Raw genomic sequence first — 24,216 nt, forward strand, 5'->3', positions numbered from 1 at the left:
GAGCTGAGCCGCAGCTCTGTGTATCCATTCAGATATGGAGCCACGATTCGGCCCCACCCCTCTCCTCATTGGCTAACTGACTTTAATTGACAGCAGCGGGAGTCAGTGGCACCGGTGCTGTGTCTCAGCCAATCAGGAGGGAGAGTCAATGGAGATTTTTAAGGGTCAAACGTTGTCGCCATTCCACGAGCGGGCACAATTTTGAAGCGCGACATGTTGGGTATCAATTTACTCAGCGTAACATTATCTTTCACATTCTAAAAAAAATTGGGCTAACTTTAATATTTTTTTAATTTTTAATACAAAAAGGTGTATTTTTTCCAATAAAATTGCGCTTGTAAGACTGCTGCGTAAATACGGTGTGACATAAAGTATTGCAATGACCTCCATTTGATTCTTTAGGGTGTCTGAAAAATATATATATACTGTTTGGGGGTTCTAAATAATTTTCTAGTAAAAAAAAAAAATGATTTTAACTTTTGTCTGAAAAATAGGCCCAGTCCTTAAGTATTTAAGCGGCTCCTCCGGGGGTAGCGCTACACATATAACATTTATGTGCAACAGGAAGGAGTATGTTTTTTAAATGCCCCTGTTACATACCTGGTGGAAGAGCCTGACACGAGGAGGAAGGCCTCTCTTACACCTCTGATTCGGGGTCCCTGATAGAGCAGACAGGTAGTGTAGGAGTACAGAGTGGCACGAGTGACTATTGGTCTTGCTAGGAGGAGGGCTGGACTGACTTTCAGGATCAAGCAGGGCAAGACCATCAGTAGACCGCAGAGAAGCAGGAGTGCCCAGACACCAGTGAGCAGGAGACAAGAGCAGGCTGGCACTGGGGATAGCGGGCAAGCACAGGTTTGAAGTAGACAGGGAGTGAGCAGTACCAGTGGAATATAGACAGAGGCTCACAGCAGGAAGTCTAGCAGGGATGGGGACAGAAGCAGAGTTAGATGAACCGAGTCATACACAGGCAGACAGATCAGGGGCAGATGCATAGGTAAGTCAAATCGGTAACAGATCAGTGGAGCAGCAGCAAGGGGAACAGGCAGAAACGTGGTCAGAGGCAAGCTGGGATCCATGCAGGCAGAGTTTAGGAGTAGTCAAGATAAGCCGGGTCGGTAATAGTAGTCAGATGCAGAGAAAAAGGTAGCAGGTATGCAGGTATGCATGGGAATGCTGTAGACAAGACAGCACTGAAGCATAGCACAGAATTCCTCTCAATTCCTGTTGTACCTCTGTACAGGAAGTGCAAAGAAATTTCCCCAACAGGACACAGGTGCAAAAAAAAGTTCCTGTTTAAGCTGGTGCTGTAACAATGCCCTAGGTTTCCTTTTTCTCTTGCTGCATCCTATGGAGCCACCCTTGCATGCAGGGACTAGACCTGTGTCTCCCTACACTGTGTACATCAATAGAAACCCATAGCGGAGGATGGCAAGGCACTCCCTCTTCACTGCTTCTGATTCTGCCTACAAGTTAACAGACTGGCTGGAGACAGTTCTGTCCACTGTTAATTATTTGTTACTATTACTGTTACTATTATATGTTGTGCTGTGTTTTTTAAAATCACAAATCACATTGTGCATAAGGCATACATTAACCAGTTAAAGGGGTTGTAAACTAGGGTTGCCATCTGTACAGGATTCACCCGGACAGTCCGGGTTTTTGAATCTTGTGTACGGGTTTCAGGCGGACTGAAACCCGGACACATTATTCAGACCAAGCTATTGCTCCCCAAGTAACCCAGACAGGCACACACAAATCTGTTGCCCCCAGGCAGCTGCGGACAGCTGTCTGGGGGCAGGTCCGGCATCACTGGGGGGGGCAGGGCAATGATGTAAGCAAGAGCAATTTGGCCACACCAACTGTTCACTGCGGCATGCTATGCACACCGCATTACTACTCTCCTTGGGGCACCCATAGGTGTCCCAGGCCGCTAAAGTGTTCGGGTTTGGCTTGCATCCTATGCATTAAGGTGAAAAAACTTCTGACACTGACTGGCCCCCCAGCCCCCCGTTTTACTCACCTGAGCCCTTAATTCCCTCAGCGGAGGTGCGCTGTTTCTCTCTGCCTGGGGGTTCTCGGCTCTCGATTGGATAGATTGATAGCAGCGCAGCCATTGGCTCCCACTGCTGCCAATCAAATCCAATGACGCGGGTGCCGGGGGCGGGGCCGAGTCCGGCATTCTTAGTCTATGGATGCAAATGCTGGACTTGGGAGCGCGCCCGCAAGTTAACCCCCCCGGAAGAGTGCTTCTCCCAGGGGGTTTACCGATGCAAGGAGGAGCCGCGAGCGCCGCCGAGGGACCCCAGAAGACGATGATCGGGGCAACTCTGTGCAAAACTAACTGCACAATGGAAGTATGACATGTTTGTTATTTAAAAAAAAAAAAAACCTGAAGGTTTACAATCACTTTAAGACCAGGCCTTTTTCTGACATTTGTTGTTTACAAGTTTAAATTTGTATTTTTTGCTAGAAAATTATTTAGAACCCTCAAACATTATATGTATTTTTTTAGCAGAACCCTAGAGAATTAAATGATGGTTGTTGCAATATTTTATGTCACACTGTCTTCGCGCAGCGGTGTTACAAACACAATTTTTTTGAAAGAAAATACACTTTCATGAATTTAAAAAAAACAATAAAGTTAGCACAATTTTTTTATATAATGTGAAAGATGATGTTACGCTGAGTAAATAGATACCTAACATGTCATTCTTTAAAATTGTGCACGCTCATGTAATGGCGACAAACTACGGTACATAAAAATCTCCATAGGCGACGCTTTAAACATTTTTACAGGATACCTGTTTAAAGTTGCAGAGGAGGTCTAGTGCTAGAATTATTGCTCTCCCTCTAACGATCGTGGCAATACCTCACATGTGTGGTTTGAACACCATTTACATATATGGGCGCGACTTACTTATGCCTTCGCTTCTGTGCGCGAGCTCAGAGGGACGGGGAACTTTACTTTTTTTTTCTTTTTTCTTATTTATTTTATTTTTTATTTTTACACTGTCCCTTTAAAAACTTTAAACTGTGATCACTTTTATTCCTATTACAAGGAATGTAAACATCCCTTGGAATAGAAAAAAGCATGACAGGTCCTCTTTATTGTGAGATCTGGGGTCAAAAAGACCTCAGGTCTCACATTTACACTTAAAAGCAAAAGAAAAGAAAAAAGTAATTTTAGATTTACTAATAAAAAAAAACTGGCCCTTTAAGGTCATTAGGTGGAAGTGACGTCAGACGTCGCTCCAGTCCTCCAAGGGCATAGAGTCGAGTGGGGGGGCCAACTTGCCCTCACTCAACTTCCTGCCCATCGCTCCATGGGATCGGATCGCTTCCGCTGCTACCGGCGGCTCCGGTAAGCTGGGGAAACAATAGGGAAGCAACGGGAGGGGGAGTCACCTCTCCCGCTGCCCATAAAAGTGATCCTGTGGCGAATCCGCCTCCGGGACCACTTTAATGTGGAAGAGGATCGGCCACTGTTTAAAAAAATACCTGGGTTATGGCAGCTAGCTACTTCCGTAACCACGGTATGTAACGTCAAAGTAATGAGGTATATATGCAGTGGGTGGTCCAGAAAACAAAACCTATTCGTGAGTTCCACCACCATCACTTTAATACACAGTTATGGTTATATATGGTTCAGTAAATGCCACATTACTTCAATGGTGCACTCAAATAAAATCACTTTGAATAAAGCACAATTAGATATATATGACATGGTGAGTGCCACCACCACCCTGATGTTGCAATGAACAATCAAAGTTCAAAAGGATAAGTAAAACTGATGAATGCAAGTGAGTTCCAACACCACTTCACAATTGCAGTAAACTTTTATTTTCTGCTTGTGAGATTTATCCAGACATCCAGACATATTAGTGAGCATCACCACCACCAAAAACATGCAGTCTTTTACCAATTGGATAGACCCCAAATTATAGGTGGTCTAAACAGCCTGCCGGAGGTCACGGCAGTGCTGCACTCACTACATGCTATTGCTTGATTTTCCTACGTGAGTAGGACGTCCTCTGCATCCTTTCCCGATGAAACGTGACCAGCCGCCACTCAAAGGCAATTCGTTTCCCTTTAAGTTAAAAAAGGTAGCAATGATCATCTTGTTTAAAAGGTAAAAACGTTTGTATCCTCCGCATTCACAACGCTCAGTATGTTCTAGAGTAGAGATGTTCTGCATTATGTCTATGCCAGTGGACGTCTTTCAAGGTGGCCACACTGTGGTCAGATGACCCTGTCTGATCATATCTGTGCTTTATGATGAATACTTTGGTTACTGTACCTCTTGACGTCTTATTGAATGTTCCGGTACTACTATGTATGCTTATGTCTCTATTGTAAGTTATTTTTATATGAATGCTGGATACTTTAAAGTGGTTGTAAACCCCATTTATGAAATTTGAGCTTAGCACATGCTGTCTATCTGTAATGTTTACTTATCTCTCTTTAAAGCTCTAAGTGTCGTTTCTCTCTGGTGCTTCGTTCCTCTGTTATCAGCATGAGTCACTTCTGACGGGTTCTCCAACACATGAGATAACATGAGCTAAAAATTTGTGCAGGGGAGGGAGCTTATAGGGAGATAATCACGGAGCTCGTCTATTCAAATACAGCTCTGCACGTTCCTTCATTCCTTTGCCTATGTGGATAGGGGGGGTGTCCCTTTCCTCCAATCAGCTCTCACACAGTGTAAGGCCAGTCTCCTCACCCACCCCTATGTGCTGCTGAAAGATGAAGAAAGATTTCCAATGCGATCTCCACTTTTCAAACGGTGTAGTAGGGGGAAGACAGCAGATATACAAGTAAAACTTATGTAGGAGGATTTGTTTCATCTCTGTGTATCATCTGAGGCCAATCACTTTAGTGGGTATATGGAACGGTTTTACAACCACTTTAAATAAAGATTGAAAAGGAAGTTTTTGGGGATTTTAAAGGTGAACATTTACAACAAGAATTGATAGAAAAATATAAGTTTATTGAAAAACTTTAAAAACAAACATCCGATAATGAATATTTGATAATACAGTACATTAGCAGGTGCAGATTGATTCGATGTCTACATGTTTTGCCATAATTAGTGGCTTCCTCAGGAGAATTTAATATCAGGCACTGTACACGCTGGGAATAGAAAAAATCTTACTGAGAAAAGAGTAAAGTGGCATATAGATTACCTGTATATTCAAAAAGATAAAATTAGATGTTTTGAGGCTACAGAGTCATAGGGATGCAGTGATTTGGATCATCTGGTGTAACCATAGAGGGGGATGTATCTATGTACACAATACCCTCTTAATGGTCTAACTGGGGGGGGGGGGGGGGCAAGAACCAATCAGACATAGAAGATCAAAAATGATCACCTCAACCCTTTTTAAAAAATTGGTAAATCTACCTATAATCATGAATCTTGATAGTGTATTCCAAAGATTCTCCCTTCACTTCCATTCCAAAAGTAGGTAGAAAAAAATGGAAGGAATGGAGAGGAGAAATGAAATTGAATTTTCTCTAGGATTTCAGAAAGTCACACATGACCCTTGAATCAAGAGGTAAATAATCCAATCAATACAAGGTTATTTTGGAAACTTAGGAATAACTACCTGAATAATCCAGTAAAAATGATTACCTTAGACAAGAGGTTCCACAGTATATTTCTCCCCCTCCTATGCTGGACCGCAAATGAAAACCAAAACCGGTATGTTTATATACCCCCCTCCACCTCCCCATTGGAGACCGTTTGGCGCCAAAAAGAAAGTGAGAAAAACAAGATATTTGGGGAGCACACCCTAAAAGATGCAATAAAGATGGTGCAGCCATAAGACCATACAACAGAACAAAATATTACAGCGCACACATGCAAAAAAGACATTTACCTCCTGCAAGGCTTATTTAAAACACCTAGACATTTTCAAAAAACATTATCAAAAAATATGGGGATTTGGTAAGACCATATTGCTATATGGTGCCTAAGCCCACTTACTGCAACAAAGTACCCCATGATTAGTGGGTCCTACACTATCCATAGACTGGGAGATCCCAGAAAAAGAAGGCGAGGACGCTGTATGTGCCCCAGCTTGCGAGCCGGCATCACGCAGGAAATGACGTCAGAAACATCAGGGACGCACCCAAAGTGACGCCACTGTGTCAGCAGCACCCCGGAAATGATGCAAAGAACATCAAAATCATAAGCGCCGGCAACCCAGCTGCAGCCCTACACCAGAAATGATGCAAGAATGTCTGTACATCAAGCATCATTCAATTTAGAGTAAAAAAGGGGCATCAACCTGGCGCTAGAGGTATTAAGATGAAAAAACAACGTGATGATGATAAAAGTCCTAAGAGGGGACTGCTTGGATCATCCAAAGACAGAGCCCCAAAAGGAAATACCGAAACAAGCAGCTGGCAAATGGCGCCATCTAGTGGAGTCCTAGATAAGGACACTAAATAAGACGCCTTGGGCATTCATATGTACACCCGATTCACAAAGTACCCTTATTTGAAATAGTAGTTTGTGCTGCAATTTGTCTATCAAAAAGAGACAAAAATATATAAAAAAACAAAAACAAAAAGACTACATGGCCACTTAAAACTATTATTAAATGAAATCCAAAATAAACACCATGACCCATGGTGAATGAAGACACAATACAATCAGCCAATCCAGGTTACAATTGCAGCCACATGGCTGGGAATTCTGCCAGACTCATTAGGTAAGCTAAATTTTAACCTCCCTGGCGGTTTTCCCGAGTGTGGCTCGGGGTTAAATTTCAGTACCATTAGCGGGAACCCCGAGCCACACTCGGGATTGCATTGCAGGATCCTGGTGCAGTGTACTTACCTTGTCCCCAGGATCCTGCGATGTCCCCTCGCTGTGTCCGTGGGCTGTGTCCTCCGCCCGATGCCTCTGTGTTCTGGGCTCTGTTCCCTGCAAGAGTCGCGACGCATGGGGGCGGAGCCCGGCGGCAAATTCAAAAAAATTTAAAATTCATAATACATACAGTATACTGTAATCTTACACATTACTGTATGAAATATTTTCACATCCCTTTTGTCCCTAGTGCTTTGTCCAATGCCCTGCATGCAGTTTTATATTATACATACAGTACTTTTCTTTCTGCCTGGAAACTTGAGATTGTCCATGGCAACCAAAAAGTGTTCCTTTACATCAAAAGTGGTTTTAGACCACCTAGAAAAGAGCGATAGTAAATTAGAACACTTGCAGAATTGAGCGATAGTGAATCATTGGGAAATTAATTTTATTATTATTATATTATTATTTTTTATAATTATTTTTAGTTATTTATTATATTATAATTTATGATTTTGTGTTTCAAACTTTATCATACCTGGGATGTCTACTAGACTCTTGTTTGGACAGATTTAAGTGTGTTATTGCTAAGAATTACAGGCCTACAATATAAAACGCCAAATTTCTATGCAAAACAATGTACCGCTTTGAGACGCAAAAATCTGACATAATCATACCGCCAGGGAGGCTACAGGACAAAATTTGTGTACATAGATACATCCCCCTCTATGGTTACGCCAGATGATCCAAATTACTGCATCCCTATGACTCTGGAGCCTCAAAACATCAAATTATGGCAAAACATGTAGAGATCGAATCAGTCTGCACCTGTTAATGTACTGTATTATCAAATATTCATTATCGGATGTTTGTTTTTGAAGTTTTTCAATAAATTTATTAATGATAAATATTAGATGATAAGTAGTAATTTTTCTCCTTTTTTTCACTTTAAATAAAGAATTTGCAGAAAAACGTATTATTGATAACAAAAACGTCTCACTACACCTAGTTACAAAAATAGTTTCATGTTTACTGAAGGATATTTTTACAAAGTGAAGGATTACAAAGCTCTAGAGACCTGGCAGCTCTGGGAGTTTCTCATGTTTCCTCACATTCGTCGCCCATAGGGATCAATTAATTTGTTAACAATACAACATAAAATGTATATTTTTCTATTTTAATTTGAATTTTTGTCTGCAACACAAAACCCCTTGGGGACATCTCTTTCCAAAACAACATAAAGGCATTATACAGAGGCTTTGCATTTACTGTTTATCTACAGAAGGCTCTGCTCTACCTTGCCAGACACCACCAGCCACATCATTTTGACTCCAACTTTAGGATCCATAAGGCACATCAAGTTATCTGGCTGATGGATACAACCATCTTTAACCCTTGATGTTCTGGATGGTTTAATAATTTTTGATACAACATATACATGTGAGCGCTAACATTCAACCAGTATGAAACAGCTGGAGCCCCCTAAAAAATACATATATTGCTCTAATACAAAGAGAATGAATGACTGAAGGGTGGTTTCATAACTAAAATAAATCATATAATAAACAATAAAAATTATGAATTTGTGCTGATCAGCTTGAGACTGAAATGCTAAAATCCAAAATGAAACTAAAACTGAAACTGAATTAGTCCATGATAAGCTACTGTAGAAGGCAGCCCTGTAGATCAGGATGAAGCAATCCTCTGGGTACTGAAGAAGAGAAACAAAAAAGGCCAAAAAAGTTCCAAAACAATATCACCCTGTCTCATTCCCCTAATTGGAATGTACCAGTGTCGCAAAAAATTGTGCCTCACTTGTAGTCATGTTCACCACGGTCAAAAAGAATTCACTAACAAAGGTCAGACATACCAGATCAGCAACTTTTATAACTGTTCGACAGAATTTGTCATTTATTGCTTGACTTGTCCTTGTGGGTTATATTATGTAGGCCGCACCATACGCACTCTGAGAAAGAGGTTTGGTGAGCACCGCCGCCTCGTAGAGGCAGGAGACGACCATCATAGTGTTCCCCTCCATTTTCTCAAAAAACATGATCATTCTTCATTGGGCCTCAGGGTCTGGATTATTGAGTCTATCCCCGGTACGTTCCCACTGGCAGAGCGTTTTAAACGTCTCTGTCAGAGGGAAATGTACTGGATATATACCCTTGACTCTCTGGCCCCTGGAGGGCTCAACGAGGAAATAGAGACGAGTAGTCTCATTTGACTTCTCCTTCAGCCTCTTCTATTGATTGTCTGATACCTTCAACACACTTGTATCTCTCATGGTTTGGGTTTGTGTCGGGTATTTTGTTATTGCCGCATTGCATGTTTCTTCCTATTGTGATGCTGCTACTATGCTTTATTTGAATATCACCTCCGAGCTAGCTAGCACATTATTCTTTACTGTAATTATTACCTATTATTATTTTTTATTATTATTTATTATTTTCTACTAATTATCCAACTTTCATTAGGAAACACACAAGTATGTCCATATATTTGGGTGTGTGCGCATGCGCGTGTGTGTATGTGGCTGCATATACACCTGCATGTGTGCGTGTCCGTGTGTATATATATACATACACATATATATGTATTACGCCTTCATCTTTCTCAAATACATTTTCAACCTATAAACATGATCCCAAAATCATACAACAGTTAGTATAACTCCACTCAGCAATCTTCAGGGTACTCCTGATTTGTATGGCCATAATTTTACATAAACACATATAGTTCTTTAAACATATATTTTTATTTTTTCGCATGATCCTGCGCATATTTAATGTCATCCGACTATTTGTTTCACCTTTGTACCCATTCTTCACCTTCCATCTTATTATTCCTTTTTTTTTTTTTTTTTTTTAATATCTATTTCTCTTATACCATTTCACAATTTCATTTGTATCTAAATTTAAATTTATTTTTATTTTTAATTATTTCATTTTTATTTTTATTATTTTAATTTTAATTTGATTTATTTCTATATAATCCCTTTATTGACCCAATACATTCACTCTCTCTCTTTCCCAACCATAAAACATTTCTATGATGACTTTTTTCATTGTCAGCAATACTCTCATTACCAATATTGTTCTTTTATTCTTCACTCCAGCATCTCTCTTACATTTGCACGCTTATCCATACATCATCTTTTCCTTTCCTCTGTTTCTCCTGTCTCATTCAAGTATATCAGCTATTGTTGCTCACAACATCTCTTTCACTTCCTTATTTGACACTGCAGCACGTAGCCGCAGTACACAGCTCTTTGTCCGAGATTGATAGACCTCTCCCCCCTCCAATCAGGGCTCGCCTTAGACTACATATGTCTCGACCTATCACAGGTCACGTTAGGCCTGAGGAAGGAGCGTAGCTCCGCAAACGCGTCGCCTATCCCAACACAGACCCGGAAGTGACCCTGCTCCCCGGATTGTACACAGCGCGTTCCAGCGACAGGACACAGCGAGTATCCAGCAGCGCACCCTGTCAGAAGAATAGAACGCCACCGCACGATGTGACTCTACACCTCAACTGGGACACCTGGCATGATTATCTCACCCTTTGTACGCCTGCTTTACTTGTACCCTTGTGAGTACTTGATTTTAAAGATACATTAAATCTGTTTTTAATACTGCACTTAGTGTGGCGCCATTGTTGTTTCTCTTCTTTAATAATTTTTGATATACACTCTTTATCAACCAGACCTGCATCAAGGGGAAAGCACCATTCTACTTCTCCTACATAGTTATGGTCTATATAGAGTTATACCACTAAGTTATATAATAAGATCATCCCACAATTATACGGGACCCCTGGCTGATGTCATTCACGTTTTCTGTTGTTTGTGCACTGCTCTGATAGACATAGCTTTCTTTTAATTTTTGAGTTATGTTCTTTGTCTTTATGGGTGGAACATCAACATTTGGGATATAAGCTACAGAGCTGGAACCCGCAAGCCCTTTGTCACTGAAGAAGATCTGCATTTTGTTTTTCGAAACTCGTTGGATCTTCTGTCTGTCTGACAAAGGGACATTCTGTCTGTCTGACAAAGGGACGTTCTGTCTGTCTGACAAAGCTCTGGGCTTTTCCTTGCAGCTGGTTTCCATTTCTGCTCCCAATATTTGTGTTTGTTGCTTATATCCCCATGTTCATGTTGCTATATATTATCAATGTGTAATGAATTTTGAATATTTTTTTACCATCAAACTGTTTGTGGCCCGTTTTAAAGTCCCAATCTGAGGAATTCATGTTTTGACTCTACAGAATGCGTTTCAGCACAATTTCTGCACATTGAGTCACCATTCTTAGATTTCACTCAGGAATGTGCAGAGGTCAACAAATCCAATCGTAAATGTAATAATCTTCAATAATCTTCAATTCAACTTGGTTTAGGTCACAAGTGTTTAAGTAGGTTGTTCACTTTGCCGTTATATTCATCCAGTAATCCCTTGGACCTCTTTATAATTAAAAGGTAAAGCTCCTAATTCAATATTAATGTTATTTTGAAATATTCTTGAAGACACTTAGTCCAACTCCTGTGTTGATATTCTTCCTGCATGTCAGTTGGCAAGCAGCTGAAACACAGTAGCTATATCTTCTGCCTTAAGCCCCGGTACACACGATCAGAAAATCGTACGAAAAATACTGCTTTCAAAGTAATCGTACGATAATCAGATCGTTAGTACAGAGCTTTTTTCGAAAGCCGATTATGACAGTTCATCCGATGTTATCCGTTGACTTTTTTTTTGTACTATGCCAGATCGTATGATTTTCGTTTAATCAGTACAGTTGTCATTTGAAAATGCAATACAATACACTACATCATTTCCAAATTCTTATGCCCTATACACACGGTCAGATTTTCCAACGGAAAATGTGCGATCAGAGCTTGTTGTCGGAAATTCAGATCGTGTGTAGGCTCCATCGGACTTTTTCCATCGGATTTTCCGACACACAAAGTTTGAGAGCAGGCTATAAAATTTTCAGACAACAAAATCCGATCGCGTCAATTCCGACCGTGTGTGGCCAATTCAGACGCACAAAGTGCCACACATGCTCAGGAGAAATTCAGAGATGGAACAGCTCGGTCTGGTAAAATTAGCATTCGGAATGGATATAGCACTTTCCTCAGGCTGCAATGTTTAAAATAGTTTAATGCAGCGCACTCTCTTCTTCTTTATAATGCTAGAAGAATTAAGTAGTTTTGCTGCTCATATTCACACAGACTTCTCACAAACTTCTTTTCTTTATTATTTATCATGATTTCATCAATATATTTTGATTTGTCACATCTGACAAAAAAGATATTTTTTTTTGGTTTGTATTTTTTTCAAGCCTGATTGTGTTTTTTATTTTTATTTTTTTTATTTTACTCCAGAATATTTTTGTATTTTTGGGTGTGTTTTGTGTGTCAAGTTACCACAACACCATTATTATCTTGTATTATTTATTAATCTAAAGGAGGTTGCTTGGTGTTGGTGTCTCTTGTTAATTTCACATTGTATTTTAGAAATTTATCTGCCTCCTCACAAACTGTCCATTTTGAAGGAAAACACACATAGTCGAGTATAATTGAAACAAAAAATCCTTTATTAAGGGATCAGAACCAAACAAAGAGGGAGGCAACGCTGGATAAACAGCAGAAATTGGTGAAGCCTTTGGCCCCCAGGGCAGACATCAATTATTTTACTGCAAAATTGGTGGCCTGAGGAGTCCATATATAAGGGAGTGCAGTCTGGTCCAGAATTCCAAGAGATCAGGAACAGCAGCAGATGACATACATGTCCCCAGGCTGTGGTCATACAAGAGCCTGCATCTTTTGTCAGACCAGACTGAACCCAGGCCATCACTCTCGGGTCTTCCTTCCATGCTTCCTTCCATGCTGTGGCTCTGGTGGTCGAGTTGTGGCAGGAGGAGGATGGTCCAACTCACACAGGTGGGGTTTGTGTGTGATTTCACCCCTCACCCCCTTAGTTAGTGTTTTGTAAAGAAAGTCCTCACACATGAGGCGTTGACCCTCCTGCATGCCCTGCAGTTTGGTGGCAGCCATGCAGGCAAAGGCCTCTTCAGGAGTGGGGGTGGCTCTGAGGGACGCAGAAGCCTCCTGAATCAGCCTGAGTGCTGAATCCTGCACGTTACTCCCCTTCCTGGGTCTTTTGGTTGGAAGGCGGAGGGAAGGAACCTGCGATTCGGTAAGGCTCCTACTGGGTCGGCTTTCTCCTGGATGCCACTTAGCCCCTCCTACTCCTGGCTGCCACTAACCCCCGCCTCCTCCTGGCTACCACATTCCACAGCCTCCTCCTGTGTGCCACATTCCACAGCCTCCTCCTGGCTGAGGTCTTCCTGTGTATGAAAAAGGGACATCGTTTTAGTTTTTTCTCCATCAATCACACACAATTTTCACCTCATGACTGTTGCTAATTGAAAGTTAACAAATATAACAGACTATCATTCTGAGCCCAGCATTTTTCATTCTTGTCCCAATTATTTTTGCCCACTACTGTCTATTGATATGTCAAACACTTTATGAAATCAGTAATTAGTGATCAATAATAACATCTAGTAAACATCATTTATTTATTGACCAGAAATCTTTAGAACAATGCTATACCTGGCTCCAGCTGGGCTCCTCCACTTCTTCCTGGCTGGAAGTCCCAGGTTGGACGTCGGAAGTCTCAGCTGGGGTGGAAGATAGGGTGGAAGGAAGAGTGGAAGGAAGAGTGGAGAGGGATTCCCTGACTCCAGTCTGGTCTGACAGAAAACAAAGTCTCTCAAAATACCACAGCCTGGGGACATAAACGTCATCTGCTGCAGCTCCGGATCTCTGGGAATCTGTGACCTTTTTGCTCTCCCTTAGATAAGTGCTCCTCAGGCCACCAATTTTGGCTTTTAAATAAGGGATGGTTGCTGTGGGGACCACCGGCTTCACCAACTCCAGCAGTTTCTCCAGCGCTGCCTGCCTCTTTTTTTATTGTTGTATTGGGGGTGTTTCACCTGCCACAGACAGGGCAGCTCCCTGTATTTGTCTATGAACAGGGGGAGGAAGTTGTGGTCATTGAAGCCATCCATTTTATCTGCAAGACACAAGACAAACCCTAATGTCAAGCGAAACTCTCCTAATCTTGTCACAATATAGGCCTCAATCTAGAAGCAGTATAGGCCCAAGTTTAAATCTTAACTTCATTATCATGATCGGCGCCTCCGATACTCCTTCCTCCGCTCACAGATCGTACGTACTACGCACGCGTGTTACGCTTTATATACACTGCGCATGCGTGAAACTCCACCCGCCCCTGACATTCTTTCTAGTCCATTCCCTGCCCCTTCTCGTTCGGCGCAGTGGGGAAGAGCACATGGCGGAGACACAACAGGTGCGTGCTAATTACAGCAATGAGGAGGAGGAGGAGGAAAGCCCGGAGCCAGAAACGTCCCGATCCCGGAAGAGACGATTTATACCTCAAATATGTCCTTTGGAGAGATGTTGAAGATGGTCGACATCCTGAAGAGGGCCGACTATGACGGGAAGTATGGACCTTACCCCAACCCCAATGTCAGAAAGGCCAAGATCATGGCGAAAGTAGTCAAAAGTCTGCAGAAGAATTTCAGGGTACGACGATCCAAGGATCAGCTCAGGAAGCGGTGGTCGGACCTCAAATTAAGGGAGCACGATCAGTACAGAAGGATCAGGAGAGTGCTGCAAAAAAGTAAGTAGTTGTGCTGTGTTCCTATTCTTTATTTTGATTACGTTCGTGCTGTTCCATATGCTTTTCTTTACTGTTGTACAGTTTAAAATGGCAACTTTCATGTTCATGGGCACATGATAGTGATGTTGTGGATCCAGGTCATTTCACCAGTGAAAGTGCACAGATCCTGATCGGGGAGATCATGGGGTGTAATAGGGACTTGGAAAACATCTAGAAAAACATCAATAATGTTAAAAACAAAATGGAGAACAATTGATGTTTTAGGGAGAGTTTAAAACACCTCCAAATCCCTTCCTTTTTTGTGGTATTTTGAATATCAAAATTTTTAACATTTTTTTGACATTTTATAGAAAAGCCAAATTTTGAAGATGCACACAGTGTGTCAGCATGCGCTATCTGCCATCACGGGAGATCAATGTATGTGTTTGGGGGGTATAACCCCTTCCTCAATAATAAAGTAGCTGAGAGGAAGGGGTTGCACCCCCAAAACACGTCCCTTGATCCCCCATGATGGCAACTAGCACATGTTGACATTCAGCAATTTGTGTGCATCTTCAAAATTTGTCTTTTCCAGGGGTGACTTCACCCCATCTGAACGCAACATCAAACACAGTTTATAAATACTCATGTCTGATATTGCCTTCAATTTCTACAAAAGTTGAACTTTGTAAGTTCCAGATTTGTGTATTTCTTGTTTGTTTGAAATATGCCTGTTTTACCTTAAATGGACATTTCAATTTTTATTAATGTGACCCAAAAAATTGTTATACAACAAACATGTTTGTTTGTTTTAAAAACCTTTTAGAAATGCACATGTGATTGTGCTGGTATTAAAAAGATTGATATTCAAGAATGTGTGGATTATTGTTTCAATGCTCCTAAAATTTTGTTGTGGTAAAATTGGTGTTTTCAGTGACAATGGGGGTTATTTCCTAAGGGCAAATCCACTTTGCACTACAAGTGCAGTTTCAGTGCAGGCTCAAGTGCACTTGTAGTGCAAAGTGTCTTTGCCTTTAGTAAATAACACCCAACAGTGCTTTATAATGTTACACAATCACGCCATTTTCTGGACTCCCCACATTTCTGTCAGGGTCAGCTAAAAGAAACACAAGCAGTAAATGTCACCAAAGATTTTAGTAGTTAAAATTATTTTTTTATTTTCAAAATGTATCAGGCATTGTCTGGCATATTGATGGCCCCCCTAACTGCAAAGTAATCAAGGTATCTAAGACGGACCTCGCGGGCACTCAGGGGGGGCATGCCAGGACGGCCAGCTTCAAGCGCCGTCAGGGTTGGTTCATTTACATGAATTCCGGCCTCAGGCCCCACTAAGGCAGCATAGTTGGCAGAATTTCTCCTTAAAATATTGGAGAGAACACAGCAAGCCAGGATGATGTGATTGAGTTTATACTCCGCCATGTGTATGGGTGTAAGAAATAGGCGGAACCGGCTGGCCATGATTCCAAATGATGGTCCCCCAGCGCAAATGCTTCATCCGCAACTAATACGAATGGGAGTCCTTCCACATTGTCTTCTGGAGGTGGCAAGTCCAAGCTGCTATTCTGGAGACACCTGTAGAACTCTGTCTGGGCGATGACTCCACCATCGGACATCCGGCCATTCTTCCCATTCTGTGGGGTGGAAGGAAACTGTGGAGTCAAACAAGAAAAATAAATGAATCATTTTGCACATAAACATGGAAAGCAGATTAGACACAAAGATTCTTGGCCAACATCAGTATAACATTTATTTTAGGGAGTATTTAAAGACCACCTATCAGATTCCTCCCCCCCTCTGTCATGGGCCTGTCATGGGCCATTTGTAAAATTTTATGGGGGGGTATGTTTTGGACAGGTAAATCTCTCCACTTCATTGCGAGATGAATGCCTAAATAATGTGTCTTACTTTGGCCAGCCCCTCCTTACTTTACACTATTGACAGCCCACTGGACAGGTAAGAAGTGTCATAATACAAAGATATAAATACACACTGTACACATTTTAGCACATTTTAACATTCTGCTATTACCTATAAAGATAACAATAGGATACAAAAACTTTAAACAGTACCATTTGAAAGCATTTAGGCAGGCCCTTGCACTACATGCTTTGGGGAATTCATCCATAAATATTACCACAAAAGAACTAGGTATAGTGTGTATGGGTTTGGCAAAGTCAGCAGATAGAGGATTGGTATCAGCTGAGTTAGCATTTGGGGGGGAGGGTTCCAAATGATTTTGGGACACCAAAAAAAAGCCTCTGGCACTCTGCCTGAATTTAAAGCACAAATCACATTTTTACACATTTTAGGGGGGTATTTAGGGTAAAGCACTACTATGGAGCTGACAAAATACACTCTTAAGTGACTACACGAGGTGAATATATGGCCAGGAGAGCATGCTGGCGAGGTAAGTGAAGGCAAATATGTATGAAGGACAAAAAAAATTACCTAAAAATCCAACATGCATGAGGACAAAGGGGACATTCACAGCATATTACAATCATGGTAATTAGGGAATGAGGAAAGAAATACAATATATTATCAAACATTAAATACAATAAAATTTGATATTAAAGGATAAAAATCTTACCTTAATATACTCCTTCTGCAGGACCTGGATGATGGCAGAACAGGACTCTGGGATTATGATCCCCAGAGCCTGGGGGGAGATGCCTGTCGAGAACTTGAGGTCCTGCAGGTTTCTCCCCGTCACCAAGTACCGCAGGATGGCGACTAGCCTCTGCTCCAGAGTGATGGCTTGCCTCATGCAGGTATCCTGCCTGCTGATATAAGGGGTCAGCAAAGCCAACAAACGGTGAAATACGGGGTCCGTCATCCAGAGAAAGTTCCTGAAATCATCAGGATTATTCTCACGGAGCAAAGGCATGTGACAGAACTGGTCAGGCTGGAGCAATCAATTCTTGGTCCATGAACTCCTCCCCACCCTGTTCATGGACTGGGCTTGTGTCAAGGTAAGGATCCCAACACCAAGCCCCCGCACAGCACGAACTCTACGAGGAGTATGTATACACAACATGGCTAGAAAACGGTCGGCTGCTCAGAACGAAGTAACAGAACGCACTGAAGAACAGCAAGGCCTGTGAAGAGCGACCTGAAAAACGGCAACGAATGAACACGAACACAACGATAAGTCAATTGTACTCGCTGCACGCACTGAAGACCAGATACAAACCCACAAGCACAAACTGAACAGCAGAAAATGATCTGAAAACCACGAGTCTGAAAAAGCGCGAATCGTCTCTCACCAAACTTTTACTAACATGAGATTAGCAAAAGGAGCCCAAAGGGTGCCGCGCTTGGTTCTGAACTGCCCTTTTATAGCCTCATCGTATGTGGTGTACGTGACCGCGTTCTTGGCGAACGGAAATTCCGACAACTTTGTGCGACTGTGTGTATGCAAAACAAGTTTGAGCCAACATCCGTCTGAAAAAATCCATGGATTTTGTTGTCAGAATGTCTGATCAATGTCCGATCGTGTGTACGGGGCATTATTCTGTCGTACGAAAAATTTTGAGACTTTAGTAAACTCTTCAGGTTCGATCTGAGATTAGCATGTGAAAAAAAAAAGAAGACGATCAATTGTCCGACAATCTCATCGAGTGTACCAGGCATAAGAGAAAGTTCACACTTACCATATTGGCTCTCTGTCACCAAGTAGCAGTCAATTTAGTTGCTTTTGTGAGTGTTTTTTTTATTACTTTAGAAAAACAAATCAACCGAAAGAGTGAATAGATTGAAGATGATCTGATGTTTTTTGCTCCTCAAATTTTCCTTGAAAATTTTTGGGTTTTGTGGATATTTTCTGATTTCTGAATTCAGACCAGAAATGGACCAAAAGAGGCACAGGACTCCTGTGCAATTCGCACTGGAGCCGCTACGGAGATGTGTGAACTGGCTCCATAGAGAGCCAGTCACAATCTCCTGCTATCCGCATCCAATGCTCATAAGTGTGAACCCAGCCTGAGACTTTTCATTTATTTTAATGTATATATATATATATATATATATATATATATATATATATTGTAGCAGAGCGTCCCAGAGAGAGCCAGGAAAAGTCCTGTTCGGGGTTTATACATCTCCCAGGCTCCTCTCATAGTTCAGGGATCTCTGATCCATGGTCCAGTTCAGGTCTTGGTCCTCTCCCCCAGGCTAATTTAAGCTCACCTGAGCAGACAGCCTTTGCTCTTGGCCTGGGATACTCAGACAACTTCTGTGTAGGAGAGCAAAAAGGTATGTGGAAGCTGACAAGCTGTAGGCTTGCTCAGCCTGGTAGTTAGGATCTGTAAATATTGTTTGGTTAGTGCCGAGACACGGCTAGGTTTTGTTTTGGCTATTTTTGTTCCTATTTGTTTTTTTGGAACACTGTACAGCATCTGTATATAGACTTGTATATATCACAAATAAACACCGCACTGTTTGTCACTCTTTCACTGGATTTGGTATCTGTGCCTGAAAGACTGCTCATCCCAGGGAGCTTTGTACCTGCTACCTGTCCCCCAGGTTACATATGGTGGAGACTGCGACCAGCTGTAGTAAGTTACTACTTAAAAGGCCAGTACCCAGAGTGACTAAACATGGAGGAAATCCTAAAACAATTGGTGATAGTCAACGCTGCACAGCAACAATCCAATGCTGCACAGCAACAAGCAAACGCTGCACTGCATCAAGCAAACGCTACACAGCAGCAAACAAATGCTATCGCACAGGAGCAAACCAAGGTGCTGTGCCAACAGATTGGTGCTGTACAGGAGGTATCGCAGAGGCTGTTTGAACAGCTAGCCACTGATGCAAAAGAGGATAGGAAAACCCTGGCTGCGGTTGTGGAGACGCTAGCACAGTGGTCACCTGCTAAAGTTAATGTTGTTGGAGACAAGCCCTCAGCCATCCATGTGGGTCGCTTTCTTTCTAAGATGACTGCAGATGATGATCCAGAGGCCTTTCTCTTAACGTTTGAATGGACCGCTGAGAGGGAAGGTTGGCCCAAAACCCAGTGGGCAGGACTGGTCGCCCCCTTGCTGTCTGGAGAATCGCAGAAGGCCTACTATGATTTGGAGTCAGCAGAAGCAGGAGACTATGAAAAGGTCAAGCGGGAAATCCTGGATCGACTTGGTGTCACCTTGGCAGTTCGAGCACAGCGGGTCCACAGCTGGTTCTTACAAGACGAGAGGCCCCCAAGATCACAGATGTTCGACCTAATTCACTTGGTGAGAAAATGGCTACAGCCAGAGTCCCTGTCTGGGCCACAATTAGTGGAGCGTGTGGTCATGGACTGGTTCCTGAGGTCACTACCAGTTCCCCTGCAGAAGTGGGTGAGTCAAGGAGACCCCAACTCGGCGGACAACCTCGTGGAACTCGTTGAAAGGTTCTTTGCTGCAGAGAGCCTGGTCACCACCCCTACAGCCGCACGGACTTTCCACCCAAAGCCACGGTCTCCCCAGGCAACTGGTAAGACTGTTCCAGGGGAAGTGGGTGGTAAGCATGGCAAGGAAATAGGGGGGAGGATTTTTGGTGCCAGGACTGAAGTTTGGCATCCCAAACAAGGGAAGCTACTGCCTGTCAGCAAACCAAACTGGGGAAACATCAGGTGTTTTCGTTGCCAAGAACTGGGACATGTTGCAGCAAACTGTCCATTGACAGATGAACCAATGCAGTGTGATCTATCTATCAGAAGGCAGTCTATGTTTGCTGCTGTTTCATGCGCTGCAGCACCAAGTATGGGAAAACACATGTGCCAAATGACTGTTAATAATAAGCCTATTACGGCCTTGCTGGACTCTGGAAGTCTAGTGACTTTGGTTACAGCTGAGATGGTTGAAACTGTGAATTTGCATGCTAAAAAAGTTGCTGTGATCTGTGTACATGGGGATACCCACGAGTATCCTATAGCCACTGTTCAGTTTAAAACTGGCTTAGGTATGGTGACCCATTCGGTCGGACTTGTGCCCCACTTGGTGCACAAAGCCATCGTTGGTAGGGACTTCCCTAAGTTTTGGGAACTGTGGGATCATCCCGACTCGGTCGCAGTAGCTGACTCCGTGAAAGAGCCAGAACTCCTGGCCGCTACTGATAATGTGGGTTCAGGGGACTCTTCTCAGGGCTCCCCAGGTTTTCCTTTCTCAGTTATGGCAGGAGAGCTGGAGGAGCCTGAGCAGGTCCCCACAACCAGTGGAGCTGGACAGCCATCTGCTGAATCTGAGCCTACGTTAGAGTTTGCTGACCTTAATGTACACAAGGAAAATTTTGGTACCAAGCAGAGAAAAGACCCATCCCTTGTCAGGGCCTGGGAAAAATGTAATGGTGATTAATGATGTACCTGTCGAATCAGAGGACAGGCTCTGTTTTCCTTATTTTAGCAGCAATGAGGATTTACTGTATCAAGTATGTAAAAAAAAAATGATGAAGTGGTTGAACAGTTGGTGCTCCCTAAGCCATACAGACGGGGGGTGTTGGAACTTGCCCATGGGCACTTGCTAGGAGGTCATTTAGGGGTGGAGAAAACTACTGAAAGGGTGTTGCGCAGGTTTTATTGGCCCGGGATACAGAAGGATATTGAGAATTATTGTCAATCCTGTCCTGTGTGTCAGATGTCCGCCCCACTACAACACTTCCGAAGTCCTTTAGTGCCCTTGCCCATTATTGTAGTGCCCTTTGAGAGGATTGCCATGGACCTTGTGGGTCCACTCCCCAAGTCTGCCCGAGGTCATCAGCATATCCTTGTAATCATGGATTATGCTACCTGTTACCCCGAGGCCATTCCCTTACGCACCGCATCTGCTAAAAACATTGCCAAAGAGCTGTTTATGGTGTTCAGTCGTGTTGGAATCCCTAAAGAAGTCCTTACAGACCAGGGCACCCCATTTATGTCACGAATAACTAGAGAGCTGTGCAAGTTATTTAAGGTTAATTGCGAACCTCAGTGTACCATCCTCAAACGCATGGCTTGGTGGAACGCTTCAATAAGACATTAAAGAGCATGTTAAAAAAGGTTGTTGACAAGGATGGGAAAAACTGGAACTTCCTGATACCATACTTGATGTTTGCCATCAGGGAGGTCCCCCAGTCCTCCACGGGGTACTCTCCATTTGAGTTGCTTTATGGGAGACACCCTCGGGAACTCTTAGACATAGCCAAAGAAACTTGGGAGGGGGAGCAGACACCCCATAAAAGTGTCATTGAGCATATCGCTCAAATGCAGGACAGGATTGCAGCAATCATGCCGATGGTAAAAGAACACTTACTGCAGGCCCAAGCAGCCCAACAGAGGATATACAACAGGGGGGCCCAACTCCGTGTTTTCTCACCAGGTGACAGGGTCCTGGTGTTAGTTCCCACTGTTGAGAGCAAGTTCCTGGCTAAGTGGCAGGGTCCCTTTGAAGTACTTGAAAGAGTTGGGGAGGTCAATTACAAGGTATATCAACCAGGGAAAAGGAAGCCCGAACAGATTTACCATATAAACCTGTTAAAGCCCTGGAAGGATAGACTGGCGTTAACTGCGAGGTCCCTCCCGGTAACGCCTAAGGGTGGTGAGTCCCTTCTGATCCCCGAGGTCACTATTCCAGACACCCTGTCATATTCCCAAAAGCAGGAAACTAGAGAATTCCTGATAAGAAATAGAGAGAAATTTTCAGAGTTACCTGGCACGACTTCAGCAGTTCAGCACGATATTGTTACTGAACCAGGGGTCCGTGTCAAGCTCAAACCGTACCAAATTCCTGAAGCGAGGAGAAAGGACATCAGTGAGGAAGTTAAAAGAATGTTGGAGCTAGATGTCATTGAGGAATCCAATAGTGACTGGTCTAGCCCCATCGTGTTAGTCCCAAAACCGGATGGCACTTGGAGGTTCTGTAATGACTTCAGGAAGCTTAATGCAGTGACAAAGTTTGACACGTACCCAATGCCCAGAGTGGACGAACTTATAGACCAACTTGGCAAGGCTCGCTATCTGACCACTTTGGACTTGACAAAAGGTTATTGGCAAATACCCATGACTGGTAGCGCCAAAGAGAAGACTGCATTTGTGACCCCGGAGGGTTCCTTTCAATATAAAAAAATGCCTTTTGGGTTGCAAAATGCCCCCGTGACATTTCAGAGGGCCATGGACAGGACTCTAAGACCCCACCGACAATATGCAGCAGCATATCTAGATGACATAGTGGTACATAGCACTGACTGGGAGTCTCACTTGCCCCGTGTCCAGGCTGCCCTTGATTCCCTCTTCAAAGAAGGTTTTACAGCAAATCCAAAAAAATGTGCCATTGGTCTAGAGGAAGCCAAATATTTCGGCTACACTATTGGCCGTGGTGTCATAAAACCTCAAGTGAATAAAATAGAAGCCATCCAGGAATGGCCACGTCCTGCAAACAAAAAGCAGGTCAGGGCCTTTCTTGGCATTGCTGGGTATTATAGAAGATTTATCCCAAATTTTGCAACTATAGCTGCCCCACTGACAGACCTTACGAAAGTGAAAGACTCTGTAATGGTGAAATGGTCCTCAGTAGCAGAGGAATCTTTTCAAGTCCTGAAGAAGGCTCTTTGTGCACAACCAGTACTGTACTCCCCCCGATTTCTCCAAAGATTTTTTTGGTTCAGACGGATGCGTCTGATGTTGGTATCGGGGCAGTACTATCACAGGTACACAATGGGGAAGAACACCCTGTGGTGTACCTAAGCAGAAAGCTCAATGACCATGAGCAAAGGTATGCAGTCATTGAAAAGGAGTGTTTAGCCATAAAGTGGGCCGTGGACGCACTCAGGTACTATTTGTTAGGGCGCCAGTTTGAGTTAATAACTGACCATGCTCCTCTGAAATGGATGGCCCAAAAGAAGGAGACTAATAGACGGGTGAACCGGTGGTTTTTGGCTCTACAGGATTACTCATTCACTGTAAAACACAAGCCAGGTGTTGAGATGGGGAATGTAGATGCCCTGTCCCCGTGTTCACTGCTGTTGGGCTACAGGTGTTCCAACCCTGGGGTTGAAACAAGGGGGGAGGATATGTAGCAGAGCGTCCCAGAGAGCCAGGAAAAGTCCTGTACGGGGTTTATACATCTCCCAGGCTCCTCTCATACACGTTCAGGGATCTCTGATCCATGGTCCAGTTCAGGTCTTGGTACTCTCCCCCAGGCTAATTTAAGCTCACCTGAGCAGACAGCCTTTGCTCTTGGCCTGGGATACTCAGACAACTTCTGTGTAGGAGAGCAAAAAGGTATGTGGAAGCTGACAAGCTGTAGGCTTGCTCAGCCTGGTAGTTAGGATCTCTAAATATTGTTTAGTTAGTGCCGAGACACGGCTAGGTTTTGTTTTGGCTATTTTTGTTCCTATTTGTTTTTTTTTGGAACACTGTACAGCACCTGTATATAGACTTGTATATATTACAAATAAACACCGCACTGTTTGTCACTATTTCACTGGATTTGGTATCTGTGCCTGAAAGACTGCTCATCCCAGGGAGCTTTGTACCTGCTACATGTCCTCCAGGTTACAATATATATATATATATATATATATATATATATAATTTCAAATTGGCAATGTTGGCCCTTTTGCATTGGTTGTAAACATCATCGTATAAGCTACAAACTAAAGTAAAGCAAGAGTATGATTTTATTATCTCTATTTTTTTTAAACCCTGATGCCCAAAAGGCTTCCTGTGGCATTTTGGTACTTGTG

Source organism: Aquarana catesbeiana, linkage group LG13 (assembly GCF_042186555.1).
Source record: "Aquarana catesbeiana isolate 2022-GZ linkage group LG13, ASM4218655v1, whole genome shotgun sequence".
Classification (NCBI taxonomy): Eukaryota; Metazoa; Chordata; class Amphibia; order Anura; family Ranidae; genus Aquarana; species Aquarana catesbeiana.